Source organism: Muntiacus reevesi, chromosome 9 (assembly GCF_963930625.1).
Source record: "Muntiacus reevesi chromosome 9, mMunRee1.1, whole genome shotgun sequence".
Classification (NCBI taxonomy): Eukaryota; Metazoa; Chordata; class Mammalia; order Artiodactyla; family Cervidae; genus Muntiacus; species Muntiacus reevesi.
This window is the reverse complement of record NC_089257.1, coordinates 35893078-35907010: the sequence shown is the minus strand read 5'-3', so window position 1 is coordinate 35907010 and position 13933 is coordinate 35893078. Positions and strand designations below refer to the sequence as shown.

At 38.3% G+C, this 13933-nt stretch overlaps 1 protein-coding gene across 3 annotated transcripts in view; it reads left to right on the top strand.

Annotated features, from left to right (window-relative positions):
* The window catches only part of UVRAG (UV radiation resistance associated), a 309203-nt gene that overhangs the window by 15285 nt on the left and 279985 nt on the right, over positions 1–13933 (top strand). The gene's annotated exons all lie outside the window — the stretch shown is intronic.

The window sequence follows — 13933 nt, the reverse complement described above, 5'->3', positions numbered from 1 at the left end:
AGTTTTTGGTTGATTTTCTCAGATTTTCTTCATAGATAATCATATCATCTGTTGAACAAAGACAGTTTTATTTCTTCCTTCTCAATCTCTATACCTTTTATACCTTTTCGGTATTACTGTTAGTACAAGCTAGTCCTTTTTCTTTGATTTTTTAAACGTTTTGTTTAGAGAGGATTACAAGCTTATTGAAAAATTGCAAAAACAAAACTTACACAAGAACACCTTTATACCCTTTACCCAGAGTCATCTATTGTTAACATTCCATTTGCTTTATCATTTGCAAGCTCTTTCTTCCTAGGTGTATACAGATATAGATAAGGTTTTTTGGTGTGTGAATCGTTTAAAGTTACATACTTCATGACCTTAAATACTTTAGTATATATTTCCTAGAATAGGTGTGTTCTCTTTTATATCCAAAGTATAGTTGTTAGTTTCAGTAAATTAACATTGATATAATGCTTTTTATCTAATCTCTGGTTCATATTCTGTCAGTTGATCCCATAATGTCCTTAATAGAAAATTTCCTTCACCAGTTCCTTCTCCAGTCTAGAGTCAGATATTCTATTTAGTTGTTTTATCTCTTCTTTAAGGTAGAACATTTCTACAACTTTTCTTTGTCTCTTTTTAGTGTCAATATCACAATACAGATAGACTGCTTCCTCCCTTTTTAAAGTAGACTATTCATTTTCTGTGTATCTGGTATTTCCTCATGGTTAGATTCAGATTATGCATCCTCTCAATTGAAATTTCATGTGTGGTGATGTGTCCTTCATAGGGTATCACTTCTGGAGGCATGTGATGTCCATTTGTCCCTTACTGGTGATGTTTAGTTTGGTCACTTGGTCAAGATATTATCTGATTTCTCTTAACATGTAGTTCTGTTTATGCGTTTATGTCTGTTTATGTCTAACTAATAAACAGACTGTTGGGGAAACAGTTTGAGACCATGCATATATCCTGCCACTCCCCATGAGGTTTATCATCCATTCATGGTTTTTGTCTGAGCTAATCTTGATGCCATGATTGTGGTAAAACTGATTTCCTAGCTCTCAGCACTTTCTCCACATTTAACCAGTCTGCCCTTGGCATTGTGCCCTGAGAATGGGAGGATAGTTTTTGGGAGAGACTGGTGATGAGAAAAGTGGTTGAGTAGAGAGTGGTGATGGAAAAGGCATTGGCACCCCACTTTAGTACTCTTGCCTGGAGAATCCTAGGGCTGCCGTCTTTGGGGTCTCAAGAGTCGGACACGACTGAAGCGACTTAGCAGCAGCAGCAGAGAGTGGTGAGGAGAAGACTGCTGATGAAGTTTCTAAATAAGGGAAGACTGAGGCCTGAGCTGTGAGGCAGTGTGAGATATTCATCATTCATCATTTCTTTATTCCTTCAACAGACATTATTGAATATTTGTGTAGCTGTGCTTGGGATAAAAAGACAGTTCTGGTTCTTAAGGAGCTTACCCTCATGGAGGCTACAAAAGGGCCAAGAGTTGTGACAAAATATAAATCCTTACCTTTTTATCTTATGTCATGCTGTCTTGTGTTTTTAGTAGCTAATGTCTTTAGAACCATTTTCATAGTATTTTTAGCCACAGTAGTTAGAACCATCTCCCCCACTTAACAGGTGAGAGAATCAAGGCCCAGAAAAGAACAGTGAAGAGCTAGAGTTCATGCTCCAGCTATTTGGGCTTTAAATTCAGGGCTTTCCCCACTACCTCACTCTCTTAGCTTCTTGGATTTAAAACATAGTTTTCCAGTTTCATCGTTATCTCTACCTTCATAAACCGATATTGCTCGAGTTAGGTGGATAGATCTTGAAGCTACAGGTAAACTGACCACTAAAAGCTGAAGCAGCTGTCTGGTGATTGGTGATTAATGGTAATATTGTTGAACTATCACATGTGACAGTACTGTGTCTTCATGCTTTGCAATTCTTCCGTTTACTCTTCAGGGCTTTCCTGGTGGCTCAGACAGTAAAGAATCTGCCCGCAATGCAGGAGACCTAGGTGCGGATCTCTGGGTTGGGAAGATCCCCTGGAGAAGGGAATGGCTTGGAGGAGGGAGTGGCTACCCACTCCACTATTCTTGCTTGGAGAATTCCATGGACAAAGGAGCCTGGCAGGCTAAGGTCCATGGGGTTGCAATGACTGAGTGACAAACACTTTCACTTTCTTTTCATTTACTCTTGATTGCAGCTTTTATCAGGTAGAAGCTGTTATTAGCTCCATTTTACAGATGAGGTGTCTGAAGGTGAGAGATTAATTACATACCCAAGTGATAGCTCAGTTGGTAAAGAATCTGCCTGCAGTGCAGGAGATCCTGGTTTGATGCCCTGGGTTGGGAAGATCCCCTGGAGAAGGGAAAGGCTACCCACTCCAGTATTCTGGCCTGGAGAATTCCATGGACTGTATAGTCTGTGGGATTGCAAAGTCACGGCTGAGCGACTTTCACTTTGAAGTGAGATAGTGGAGCTGGGAATCAAACCTAAGTCAGTTAAGTTTATACCACAGCACAAAACCAATGTTTGATGTAATTGGAATAAGTAGCTCACAGTCTGATTTTGAACTGAAGCACACGCCCTTTGTTTTTCTCAGGTTGATTTAATGAACTCAATTTGTGGTTGGTAGTTTCTGGAACTGTTTCCCTTAGTGCTTCAGTGTGCTGGCTGTTGCATAGGCGCTAGTCCTCATGTTACGGGTGGCTTAATCTGCCTGTTCATCTGTTTCTCTTGTGGCTGAGCATCTATCAAAGTCTTCCCATATTATTTGGTCTTAAAAAAGTCAAAGCTTCTTGGTGTAGATGTGGAAATGGGGCAGAGACCAGGGCTGTTAATCTTACTGATTTTGTGTAGGAGAGGTAGTCAGAGGTATTTGGTCTTTTATTTCATTGTGTAGATCCTGGCACATCATGAGTGCTCAGGAAATGTTCAGATAATGTGGTTTCTTAGGGTACAGTGTTTGGGAGAGAATTATGAAGACATGAGCATTTTGTGAATGTTGTGAGTTTATTGAAACAGATTGGGATCGAAGGTACTGGAAAGAAGATTTAAGGCCTTTGGGTTTGTTTAGTAAAGCTTGATTACAGTGGAAGGAGTTTAGTATTAGTTCTGGGGCAAAGAGGGAGGGGTAATGGGAAGAAATAATGGAAATGAAAACATGACCGTTCTGGGTTAGAATTACGAAGTTATAGTTTGCTAATCTTGGTAGATTTTAAACATAGTTTCTGCCTGTAATTAGTGTGTTAACATTTAATGCATAATGGGTCATTCCTTGGTGGTCCAGTGGTTAGGACTCTGTGCTTCTACTCTAGGGGGCATGGGTTCAGTCCTTGGTCAGGGAACTAAGATCCTGTATACCGTGCACCTTGGTCCCCCCTGCACCCCCCTTCACAAGAAAAAGCATAATAGTTTGTACTTTCTTAAGGAATTGTATAGAACTTACAGTTTGTAAGTGAGCTCTTGTTTACAGAAGAGGAAGTTGATATATGTACAAGAAGGAAGCTGGTTTTTCATAGTATAAGCAACAATAGCTTTAGGAAAATAAATGAACAGTGTGGAAAAGAAGAAACATATGCCAGATATATTGTGAAGGAAGACTTGATGGGCTGGATTGCTGATCAGAAATAAGAGTTGGGGCATGGGACATCTGCCTGGCAAGGATGTCTCAAAGGTTTTGAAACAAGGAAGCACATGCATGGTGTACATGCACACATGTACACATAGCCTAGGAGATCAGACCTGGGTGCAAATCTTGAATTTGGTGTTTACTGACAGCGTAAATATGGGTGGGCCTGTTTACTTAGGGCCTTAATTTTATTATCTAAAAAATAAGTAAAACGGCTTAGATTAATGCTTAGTAAAACAGACTACCAGGGGAGCTTGTGAAAATGTAGATTCTGACTGAGTAAGGTCTGTAGTGGGACCTGAAATTCTGCATTTCCAGCAAGTTCCCAGGTGATACTGCATAGCAAAGGTTTAGGTGACTTTCAGGATCCTTCTCAGTTCTACAGTTCTATTTATTTAACGTTTTTCTTTGGAGATCTGTTATATTATACTCCTGTGACTTTATTACCTCTATTTAGATAGATAAATTCTAAATCTGTCTCTTTACTTCAGATTAGAAAACGCCTAAATCAATTTGTCATCTTAACACTAACCACATCCCTTTCTTGACATCCATATTTCTGTTCATACTTTATATTCGTAAAATACTTTTAATTTTTCAGAGAGCTTTTATAGTCATAATTTAATTTGATCCTTAAAATAACCCACAGAGGTAAGCATGAAGGAAATGTTTCTATTTTATGGAAGAGGAAATAGGCTCAGAGGGACTCAGTGACTTACTCACTAGTACGTGGTTAGAACCACCCTCGAGTTGAGGATTACTGACTCCCTTACCACGATGTCACACCGCTTCTGGTAATGGCTATCATAGATACCCAGGCTTGAGGGTTGGTTGCCGTCTCTTTTTTTAAAAATGTAAATTCAGTTTTATTTTAAAAAATGGATAATATATTCATATGGATTACAATTCAGCAGTATATAAGAGGATGCAGTGAGGAGTCTTCATACCACTCTGTGTCCCAAATACCCTTTTTCCCTTCTCTTGGACAACCAGTATTATCAGTTACATTTTATGCTTCTCCTATCATTACATAATTATATTCTTTTTTCCTGTTAAACACAAATGATAACTTGTTAAACATCATGTATAAACTGTACTAATAGTGTATTGTACAGATTGTTACATGTCAGTGCTCAGAAAGCTGCCACATAATTTATTTTTTATGGTCCCATACTGTTCCAATGTAGGATATACATACATCAGTAGTCCCCCTTTGATGAACATTTAACTTGAATTTCCAGTTTTTGCTAGTATTGTATTACATATATCATATTGTATATCTGCAAGTGTATTTTTAATACAGGTGTGGAAATAACATCTATGTATTTGTAATTGTGCCATCTTTTAGAGGTTTTACCAGTTATACTTTTTTCAGGAAAGTGTCTGTTTTGCCATTGGCTGTCTCTGAATATGTTATCAGACTTTGTGATCTGTGCCAATTTTAGTGTAGTTTTAAGTTGCATTTCTCTTATGAGTGAGGTTGAAAATCTCTTCTTAAGTGCTATTCGTATTTTCTGTGAATTCATCTGTTAACATTCTTTGTCAGTTTTTCTGTTGGGTTGTTGGACTTTCTTTTCTATGAACGGTTTTATTTTTGGCTGTGCCTCATAGCTTGTGGGATCTTAGTTCCCTGACTTGGGATTAACACCAGGCCCCTGTCAATGAAAGCACTGAATCCTAACCACTGGACCACCAGTGGATTCCCATATGAACTCTTTATGTTTTAGTGAAATTGTCTTTGTTGTAAAAGTTGAAATTTTTTTGTTAGATTGTTTTTTACTTTGACTTTGCATATGATAGCTTTTGTCATGCATAATTTAAAAACATTTTATGTAGGAAATTTTATTGATTTTTTTTTTTCCCCCCTTCTTTTTATAGTTTCAGAGTTTTATGTCATTCTTAGACCTTTGAGGTTATAAAATAATCCTTCATGGTTTCTTTTGGAACTTTTATTATGCTTTAATTATTTACATTTGAATATATTTAAGCCATCTGAAATTTGATACATGTACATATTTCTTTCCTTTCCTTCCCTTTCCCTTTACTGATGGCTACTCCATTGTCCTAACACTTTTATTGATTAGTTCTTATTTTTCTAGGGATCCTTTAACTCCTTTATTTCTTTTAACAATCTTCTGTTTGTCCTCAACCATATCCGTTATCTAATTAGTATCCCCATTAAGCCCAATTTTGTCTTTGCGTTCCTATATAGTCTTATCCTTTCTGTTCTTACTGATACTATTTTAAAACTTTTTTATTATGGAAATTTCAATGAATAATGAAGTATCTATATGTATATTTTATGTATCAATGTATATTGAAATGCATACATATGGGAAGGTGGGATAATAAACTCCCAAGTACCTATTACTTGTTATTGGTAATAACCATCAATAACTGTCACCTCATGGTAGGTCTTTTTTTATCTATGTGCCTAACAACTTGCCTCACTCCAATTATTTTGAAGCAGATTGCAGTCACGATATTACTGTATACTTGGGCCACTGAACCTATCTTCTGTCTTCCAGTGTTTATCCTCCAGGTCATCCTGTATAGTTCTGTGTCTATTTTGTTTGGTCTTATATTTCTGTAATAACGGTTCTTTAATTAAATGCTCTTTGAAAGTATATGCTGGATACTTTTACCTCAAACTAGCTTTCTTTGGTGCGCACAAATTCCAGTTCTTTAGAAAGATTGTGTACTCTGAAACTAGGGAATCCCATGTTTGTATCCCCACAGTTGCTAGCGTAGTTTGGCAAGGAAAATAGAAGAAAGGGGAATAAGAGAAGGAGGATGAGAGAGACATACACCGAGAACAATACTGGATCTGTCACTGCAAAGACCTGTTTTTTAGAGCAACTCTACTCAGGAATCATGGTGGGGGAAAGGGCAAGTTTGGATTTTCCCCCAAGACTGGGGATGAATAGGATGGAGAACAAAAACAAAAACCAACCCAGAGTCAAAATGTCTAAGAAGTATAGAAAGTTCAGAGCTTTCGATAGATTTTGTCTTTTCCTGTGGAGAAGGCTGTTAGTGCTTAGTAAGTGACTGAATTAAGTTCTAGGACTTATTTGAACTTGGGTGAGACGAGAGTTAATGTCAAAATGAGGGCTTTGGGTCCGAGGCTGTGTAATTTATGTCAGAGAAAGTTCTTAGTTAGGAACAGGAGCTATAAAGTGTTTTATGAGACTTTAGAGTTGATGGTTTGTTTAAATCTGTAACATTGCCCGTTGACACCACTTGCTTTCTATCCAGTAGGCCCAAGCAGTAGTTTTAAAGCATTTTTGTGTTCTTTCAAAATTTTTCACAGTGAGTCTTTCAGGTGGGATCAAAAGATTAGACAGAATAGAATTCTGTAATATAGAAGGGGCTTTTTTGTTTTAAAAAGACCGACCTAATTTATCAAGCTTAAATTCTTGATTTGGTAATTCAGCATTTTTACCTTCTGTGGAAATGTGGAAAACATTTTCTCCCAGGTTTGCTTTTGTTGCCCCTCAAAAAAGTGTGCCAGAGTAGCAGTAATCTGGGTTAACCTGGGCCTTAATTCTTCCATGCCCTTTAGCTTGGTCCCATGCTGAGAGTAAAGGCTTGATCTGAAAAGGAAGTGAATTGAGAATAGGGAAGGGGAAAGATATTCAGAACAAGTTTGACTATTTTTCAAAATTCTCATAACTCAGTGATTTTCTACGTAAAGGGTTAGCAAACTGTGGCTAATTGTCATTGGTTTTTGTAACAACTGATGAAATAAGAAAGATTTTGACACGGCTGAAGGATTATAAACAAACATGTTTGAACCCAAAGAATTTGCAGAGATGGAATGCACCCTATAAAGCTTGAAATGTTTACTTTCGGAAACTTTTAAAGTAAGTTGACCAACCCATGATCTACATCACTTAGGGTGTACAGTAATGTTTTCAGTTCAATTCAGTTCAGTCGGTCAGTCGTGTCCCACTCATTGCGACCCCATGAACCACAGCACGCCAGGCCTCCCTGTCCATCACTAACTCCCGGAGTCCACCCAAACCCATGTCCATTGAGTCAGTGATGCCATCCAACCATCTCATCCTCTGTCGTCCTCTTCTCCTCTGCCCTCAGTCTTTCCCAGCATCAGGGTCTTTTCCAATGAGTCAGCTCTTCTCATCAGGTAGCCAAAGTATTGGAGTTTCAGTTTCAACAGCAGTCCTACAAATGAACACCCAGGACTGATCTCCTTTAGGATGGACTGGTTGAATCTCCTTGCATTCCAAGGGACTCTTAAGAGTCTTCTCCAACACCGCAATTCAATAGCATAAATTCTTCGGTGCTCAGCTTTCTTTATAGTCCAGCTCTCACATCCATACATGACCACTGGAAAAACCATAGCCTTGACTAGATGAACGTTTGTTGACAAAGTGCTTTTTAATGTGCTGTCTAGGTTGGTCATAACTTTCCTTTCATTTTTTGCTCTTTTGTTTGTGTTTCATATTATCACTTTGTCTTGTAATGGTTATGTAATTTTCCATTGTATGAATATGCCACAATTTAAGAGTGGTTTTTCATTTTTTGCTTTTATAGCTAATATTTACACATTTTTGTGACTTGTGGAATTGCTTGGTCAAATATTATATACACTTTGGTAATTGTTGCTAAATCACCCTCCTTCCAAATGGACCATTTTATATTTTCCCCAACATCATTTTCCTTACTAGTATCAACCCTGACAGAAACTAAACTGTTTGGTTAATCAAATCGATTTCTTTGTTTTATATTGCTGAGTAACAAACAAAAAATTTTGTGGCTTAAAACATCAGCATTTATTTTGCTTATGAAAAGTTTTGTTTCAGACTGGGTGAGAACAACTTGTGTGTGCCTTACTTGATGTTGTTTCTGGTATCTCAACTGCTGGGTGCTGAAGTGGTCACTTGTGTGTCAGGTTATAGCTGGACTCACTCAGCTGGGACTGAGAACACCAGCCAAGCCTTTAACATGTGGCTGCTTGGCATCCTCACCGAGGGATGACTGAATTCTAAGGAAGAGCATCCAATAAAGAGGACCAGGTAACTTTGTGATTCAGCTTCAGAAATCACATGACATCATTTCCACCATAGTCATAGGCCTGCCCTCATTTAAGGGGGAGGGAACATAGATCTCGTTTCGTAAAGAAGTGGCAGCATCACACTGGAAGTGAGCATGTGGGATGGGATGTATTGGTGGGACCATTCTTTGGAAACTGTAGTCTCCATAAGCTGGACTACTTGTTTTGGTGTGCATATCTTTATGAGTAGGATTATACATCTTCTCATATGGTTACTGACCATTTCCATTTCTTTTCTTGTGGTCTGCCTTTTGATATCCTTTGCCCCCTTTTCTATAGGGCTACAGTTTATGGATTGTATTATTGATTTATAAGAGCTCTTGTAGTACTAAGCATATTATACTCAAAATTTGCTTAGAGGATACCTCACTGTGGTCTTGGGAGCCGTAAAAGGTGTGCGTGGGGTGGAGTTTAGTTTGGTGATGGTGGAGATTTGTGGAGTCATTATATTATATATAATATTATATATATTATATATATACTATATATTATATGTATTATATAGAACCACGGTATGGGAAAGAGCAGTTAACCCAGATGGCGGTAGTCAGGCTCTCTTGCCCAGCTCCCTCTCACTCCCGCCCCGTGTTCCCTTGCTCTGGTCCCACATTCTGTAAACAGTGACTGTGCATGGTTGTGTAACAGCTGAGATCATTTATAGTACTGGGTATGTGCATCATGCCTATATAAGCCCCACCAGAAAAACCCTTGCTGTGTCTTGAGGCAGCATCAGCCATTAGAGGATAAAACATGTTTGCTTTGCTGCTGCGAATAAAGAATGTTTGCAGTTCCTAGGGCTCCTTGCATCTTCTTTCAGCTTCTTCCTATCTGTTTCCTCGCTCATGCCTTGCCTACCCTGGGTTCAGTGAACAGTGAGACAGTTGGCCTAGTGGGCAGGATACAGTGAGACACACAGATACTCTTGTTTTAATAAGTAAGGAGTGCAAGGAAGGAGGAGGATAGCCATCATCAGCCTCTCTGAGTCACTCTCCAGCAGAAAGGAGGAACATCACATTTCTCTTTGGTCATTTTTATACCTCAGAAGCCAGACCATGTTTAGATACCAGCAAAGGAAAGGTAACATTTGGGAAGAACGTAGAACACCAGTGGTCTGCTTTACTACTAAAAGTTGCTTTGGTTTTCTTTTAGTTCTGAGGTGTGATTTCACTTATTATCACCAAGGATGAGGTTCAAAATTGTATCAATAAAAATGGATTGACCTACCAGAAATTAACCATTTTCTAAAATATGGGGATGTTTAACAAAATGAAACATTTCTTTGTACCTTACAACTAAATTAGAATGTTACTTTTCACTTACTAACCTGTTAGTGGGAAAATTTCTTGATAAACAGGATATAAGTGTTCTCTAGTTGTAATCTTCAACAGTTTTATCGGGACGGGATTGGTGTCTGTCATTCTCATTTTAGGTGAGATTTGGTCATACTGACAGAGACTAAAATTCCTTTGGCAGAACTTTTACTTTTATTTTTTTATTCAAGTTTAGTTGACTTAATTTGAGGTGTATAGCATAGTGATTCTGCTTTTTACAGGTTATACTCCATGAATAGTTGTTACAAGATAATGGCTATAACTCCCTCTGCTATACACTGTATCCTTGTTGCTTATCTATTTTGTGCATAGTAGTTTGTACCTCTTATCTTACTCTTGTTGCAATACCTTATTTCTGTCTTGCTCCACATTTCTGAACTCTGCTCTCTTGCAGTTTTCATCTCAGGTTTCATTATGACGTAAAGATGACTGCCAGCATCTCTAGCCCTATGTCCTTCCAGGTTCTGGGCCAGTAGGCGGAAAAAAGAATTTAATTGACTGTTTAATACAAAAATTTAATACAACTTCTAGGTTTTCCATGGATCCTGAATGATCAGGGCTGATTGACCTGACCTGAGTCACATGATCCTTCTTGGAGTTGGAAGTGGGGTTAATTCTACAGTAGATTGATAGTAGAGGACAGTAGTTCTAAAGAGGAATATCTGAGGTGTTTTTGTTCTTTTTTGTTGTTGTTGTTTGTTTTTTAAGCCAAATAGATGCTGGGCAAGATAAAACGGAGCAAAATTTTAAAAGGCAGAAAAAGTTCTTTAATCTACTGTTCGTTTTGGGTTTCCCTTGTGGCTCAGCTGGTAAAGAATCCATCTGCAATGCTGGAGACCTGAGTTCAATCACTGGGTTGGGACGATCCCCTGGAGAAGGGAAAGGCTACCCATTCCAGTATTCTGACCTGGAGAATTCCATGGACTGTATGGTCCATGAGATCGTAAAGTCGGACACGACTGAGCGACTTTCACTCACGTTTTAAAGCAGTTTTCTAAGAACGTTAGTACTGTTAACAAGAAAATCCAACCCTTTTAGATTCTTTAGAGGCACCAGTTTATAATCACACTATTGTAATGCTTGTTTACTTAAGTAGATGTTTCAAATCTACAACACATGCCGGTTAAGTCTTGTTTTAGAATTTATACTTGAGAGATTTGTTTAAAAAAAAAAAGTTGAGGGATTTAGGATCATTCTGCTCTCTTTCCCACTGCCAACATTTCAGGTAGCAGAGTTGTGCTCTACCTATAATACATCAATCTTCCAAATCAAAGCTGAATAAGATTTTATTTTAGTGATTGTTTTTAACCTTGATATAGAATACTTTTTAGGTAGTGCTTCAAAGACTTAAAAGCCATTTTAATTCCAACTTAAAAATTAAAATCTATTCAACTTTGGAAATAGGTGTTTTTAGAGTAGAGTTGGCTGCCTAAAGCTACTGCTATAGAAAGAGATGCAAAGAGCCTTTTTTTACTGTGAATGCTTAAAGCTTTAAGAAAGTGTGAGGAGATTGGCACTTTAAGAAGCTGCCTGGAATGTTATCTTAAAGAGTAATCTAGTACTTCCCTGGTGGTCCAGTGATTAAGAATCCCCACCTGCTAAGGCGGGGAACACGGGTTCGATCCCTAGTCCAGGAGGATTCCACATGCCATAGGTCGGCTAAGCCCATGGGCCACAGCTACTGAGCCTGTGCTCTAGAGCCCATGCTCTGCAATAAGAGATGTCGCCACAGTGAGAATCCCATGTGCTGCAACTAGAGAAAGCCCATGCATAATAATGAGACCCAGCACAGCCAGAAACAAAAAGAGTAATTTCAAAGTCAGCGTAAATTTTAATTACTTACTATTTTTACTTTTCTGAGATATTTGAGCCAGTTTAGATCATAAGACAGATTTGAATTTATCTTTGGATGGCCATTGAGATAATCTGATATTTAATTCTGTTTATGCTCAATGTTGCTTCCAGGTCATGAATTCCTGGTGCCTGGTACAGTTACAGGTAGGTGAGTGCTGAGAATTTGCTGTAGTCCAGAAGCACCACTAAGATTTGACCCCTACTTTCAGTTCTGAGGTCCAGTCTTACGTTTGAAGTGCTCTGTATTTTCCCACCATCTCATGCGTGGGTGTCAGAATCCACTATGGTTCATTGTACCACCTAGGTCATACCAAGACCTTCTTGACTGTTAATTCTCTGGACACGTATAAATTCTATCAAAAATCATTTATTGTGTTCCTACTGTTTGCTAGTTATTCATCTAGGTGCTAGAGATATAGCAGTTAATAAAATAAATCTCTCCCGTATAAAATTTTTAGTCTGGTTGGGAAAATATTTGAAATTATCCATAATTATACGTTGTTTTGGTCAAGTATAGATGTTCTGGAGAACTGAGAACTAGAGAGGATCCTTTAGGTCACCTTGATTTCTTTAATATTTCCTAGGTTCATAGGGTAGTAATTTGGGCAAAGGTGGGTGATATAGCCTAAGACTGGTGGTAATTTTTGGTATTGCTGTTATATTTTTTACTTGGTTTAGTTGATTTAAACTTTTTCTTATTTAACTTTATTTTTTGATTATGTAAATCATTCTTATGGTACAGAAGGCGAAACCACATAGTGAGGTATCAGGGAAGTCTTGCTTTTATCTCTGTTCCCTCCAACCTGTTCTCACCCCTACAGGTCATTTTCTGAGTTTCTGGTTTAACCTTCCAGTATTTCTTTTTAATTGCTTTCAACCTTGGGGGAAGGGGAGGAAGGAAGGAGATGGGAGAATGAAGGAAAGAGATGAATGGGTGGGGATGGAAGAGAGGAGCTCTGTTTAAATAATGTTTGTGAAGTGTAATGTTTCCAGATCTTTGAATAGAGGACCAAGATTGGAATCTTTTGGCAAAATAGATGTGATTATTATGTATGTAGACTATTAGTGGTTCCTGTCAATTTAAAATCTTGACTTACAAGGCTAATGAAAAATATGTAGTTGGGGGAAATAGTTGCTGTAATCTAGGGTGTGAAATGGAAACCTTTGGCAGATTATAGAAATATAAGTCTTTTAAAGTAAGCCCTACGAACTTTTTATAAATACACTTGGGGTTTTTCATACTTAGAATGTTAAATAAATTTATTAGACAATAACCTTCTCTGTCCAAGAATGTTAATCTCTAGATTGGGAGAAAGGATTAGGTTGCTGTGTACATGGAAAGGAAGAACTGTGCTTTTCTGGCTGACTACACCTGTAATTGATGATGGACTTACCTCAGCAAAGTGGGCTTTCAGCCTAAAATATGCCTAAGCATATTTTAAAAATGAACACTTGGTTTCTGTTTTTCAGTCTCTGAACTAATTAATCATTTGACACAGGGGACTAGCTACTGAGAATGAATCTGTTGTGCTCAGGCTTCACTGCCCACTTTTCTGTTTGATACGAGATGATTTGGCTATCTCTTAAGGTATCTTAAAGTATTCTGTACTCTGTAGCTCAGTGGTAAAGAACCTGCTTGCAATGCAGGAGACCCGGGTTTGATCCCTGGTTCGAGTAGATCCCCGGAAAAGGGAATGCCTACCCACTCCAGTATTCTTGCCTGGAGGAATCCCATGGACAGAGGAGCCTGGCGGGCTACAGTCCATGGGGTCGCAGAGTTGGACACAACTGCGCGACTAACACTTAGGCATCTTATATTTTTGTTGATTTCTCCTGTTGCTTATGGAGCTTTTGCATTTCCAGCACTTACGACTTCAAATAATTTTTGCATCCTAGTTGGAGGGAGGCCTGATGAAAATATAGGGACTGGTTGATTGCTGGTCAAGTGAGAATTTAAGGTGACGACAGTTGGGTTACTGGCCTGATGAAGTGAGCAGTGAGGTACTGTTTTGTTTGGTTTTTTGTCTTTGTCTTCTTTTCTTGGTTGTAACAGAT